The following is a 3,239-nucleotide window of genomic DNA, read 5'->3' as shown; positions in this document are numbered from 1 at the left end:
TCTAGCAATAAACAACCAATTTGACAGAGCTTGAAGAATTTTGAAAAGAATAATGGGCAAATGTTGCACAATCCAGAGACTTACCCAGATCTCCTAGAGACTTACCAGGATCTCCTAGAGACTTACCCAGATCTCCTAGAGACTTACCCAGATCTCCTAGAGACTTACCCAGATCTCCTAGAGACTTACCAGGATCTCCTAGAGACTTACCAGGATCTCCTAGAGACTTACCCAGATCTCCTAGAGACTTACCCAGAAAGACTCACAGCTGTATTCGCTGCCAAAGGTGCTTCTACAAAGTATTCACTCAGGGCTGTGAATACTTATGTAAATAAGATATATTTCTGTATTTCATTCTCAATAAATTTGCAAAAAATTCTAAAAACATGTTTTTCCTTTGTCATTAATGTAATCCATTTTGAATTCAGGCTGTAACACAACAAAATGTGGAATAAGCTAAGGGGTATGAACACTTTCAGAAGGCACTGTATTGAAGTGTCAAACAGACTGGGGCTGCTTCCTTGTGGGACTACAGAGCATTGCATCCCTATAATATGGGCTAAATATTGCAATATAAATGGAAGGTTATTCCCCTACTATTTTTACTGTACTACTGTGTACAATAGATTCCTTTTAGTGTTTTGTTGATGGCTGTCCACCTCCGTTTATGCTACTAAATGTATTTCCCATGGAGGACTTGGCCTACTGGCCATGATTCATTATTATGAAGATCTTTAACAGACTGTATTTCTTGTACATGCATTCTTTTTTTAAATTCTTTTTTTTTACATAGTATAGAGCACATTAATGCTTTATACAAAATGACCTAAACATGTTTAAGGTCATTTAAACATTACATCATTAATAGTATATATTTTGTTCAATGGCAACGCTAGCTATTCTCTTGAAATTGAAAGGCCTCAATAGTCTTATTAAAAGCCTTGCATTTTATCACTGGAGACAATTTTTGTACACATCACTGCCAGAAGGGCCCAACATTGGCTGCTATTTGTATATAAAGCAGTTCTCGAGACACTCCCATACTACCTCACCTCACCTCACTTTTTTAATTGGAAATCCAGCCACCGTCAATCTCACTCTCAACACTGGCTGGTTGTAGAGGTTCCATGGGTTTCCACAGAGTCCAGAAAGATTACTTTTAGTTATTGTGACCCTAGCGCATGGAATGACCTACAGGCCACTTTGAGGCTTGAAGTTGGGGTCTGGTCAAAGCTAACAGTGACCCAATTCGAAAGCAGGCTCACTCACCCAGACTGTCAAAATCAAATAAATAGCCATTTCAGACTATTGCCCGTCAGCTAACAGGTGTCTTGAAGCTTAATTTAAGCATAAACTTCGCTGTCGTTGTGTGACAGAAGTAGCTATCACGCGGTACAACATGCTACTAGCTAGCTAAAGGTGTTAATTGGGCTAGTCTAGCATCCACAAATGACTGTTAGCCAGCTAGCTGTTTGAACTGTTCAAATCTTTAATTCAGAAGTCTTTAAGGGGCCGTGGGGTATGTTGTGTTCCAAGGGAACAGTTGTATTTTTTTTATAGCTAAGGATTTGATATAACAGCTTGTTTATTGAGCTATGTTGCTCCACTGTAAGCGAAAAGAGATCTACAAACACGAACCGCCATGGACGGTGTATGCAATGAACTGGCGCGTTCGTCCCGACAAGCGCTTTCACCTGGCCCTTGGAGGTTACATTGAAGAATATAACAATAAGATGCAGATTGTGGGTCTGGAGGAGGAGAGTTCAGAGTTAATCTGCAGGAACACCTTTGACCACCTCTACCCCACCACCAAGATCATGTGGATCCCGGACAGCAAGGGTGTTTACCCAGACCTGCTTGCCACTAGCGGGGACTACCTGCACATTTAGAGGATCAGTGACACAGAGACGCGTTTGGAATGCTTGCTGAATAACATCAAGAACTCTGACTTTTGTGCACCACTCACCTCGTTTGACTGGAATGAAGTGGATCCTAATCTACTGGGCACCTACAGCATCTGGGGGTTGGAGACTATCTGGGGGTTGGAGACCGGCCAGGTACTGTGCGAAGTCAACCTTGTACCTGGCCAAGTCAAGACCCAGCTCATTGTTCATGACAAAGAGGTGTATGACATCGCGTTCAGCCAAGCAGGCGGTGGTCGGGACATGTTTGCGTCGGTCGGAGCCAACCTGGAGCGTTGTTGGGAGGTCATACAGGCACGTGGAGGCCACACACACTACTGAGCCTCATTTTGACTTGTTTTAAGGACATTACATCAACGTTGGATCAGCCTGTAGTGTGGTTTTCCACTTTAATTTTGAGTGTGACTCCAAATCCAGTCCTCCATGGGTTGATACATTTGATTTCCATTGATAATTCTTGTGTGATTTTGTTGTCAGCACATTCAACTATGTAAAGAAAAAAGTATTTAATAAGAATATTTCATACATTCAGATCTAGGATGTGTTATTTTAGTGTTCCCTTTATTTTTTTGAGCAGTGTATCATTGATAACATTTCAACCGGGACTGTAGCTTCTTCAATAGGAGACAGAGAGAAACGTCTGCTCCAAGCTGTTGCGCATGCAAAACGCGGCTGGCACACAGCCGCGATATGATCTTTCTCGCTCATTTTTCAAAATAAAAGCCTGAAACTATGTCTAAAGACTGTTCACACCATGGGGAAGCCATAGGAAAATGAATCTGGTTGATATCCCTTTAAATGGAGCGAAGGCAGGCAATTGAACAGAGAGCTTTCAGGAAAAACAGCACTTCCGGCTTGGATTTTCCTCAGGTTTTCGCCTGCAATATCAGTTCTGTTATACGCACAGAAAATATTTTGACAGTTTTGGAAACTTTAGTGTTTTCTATCCTAATCTGACAATTATATGCATATTCTAGCTTCTGGGCCTGAGAAATAGGCAGTTTAATTTGGGTACGTTTTTCATCCAAACATCAAAATACTGCCCCCTACACTCAACTTAACTTATGAAGACGTTTTGTATTTAGTAGTGTTTGATATGACATGTAACAACTTATTTAGGGTCAGGAAACTGGATTTTAAATGACATTCAGTGTCAGAAAATGGAATTTAGTGTCACGTTGCAGCAGATGTTTCGGGAGACAGGCGCAGGAATGCGTAATAGTTTTTTTTATTCAGCCCAAATTACGATGTGCCGTGTAAAGGCACGGGGACGAAGACCAAACAAACACATACACAAAACAGGGTTGAAACTGAAAC

General features: G+C 41.3%; 1 pseudogene; it reads left to right on the top strand.

Annotated features, from left to right (window-relative positions):
- Positions 1–1,595: 1,595 nt before the first annotated feature.
- On the top strand, positions 1,596–2,243 carry LOC115136517 (DDB1- and CUL4-associated factor 7-like; annotated as a pseudogene).
- The last annotated feature ends 996 nt before the right edge of the window (positions 2,244–3,239 follow it).

This window comes from Oncorhynchus nerka, linkage group LG10 (genome assembly GCF_034236695.1).
Source record: "Oncorhynchus nerka isolate Pitt River linkage group LG10, Oner_Uvic_2.0, whole genome shotgun sequence".
Lineage (NCBI taxonomy): Eukaryota > Metazoa > Chordata > Actinopteri > Salmoniformes > Salmonidae > Oncorhynchus > Oncorhynchus nerka.
The sequence above is the reverse complement of the archived record's forward strand: the minus strand, read 5'-3'. Positions and strand labels throughout refer to the sequence as shown.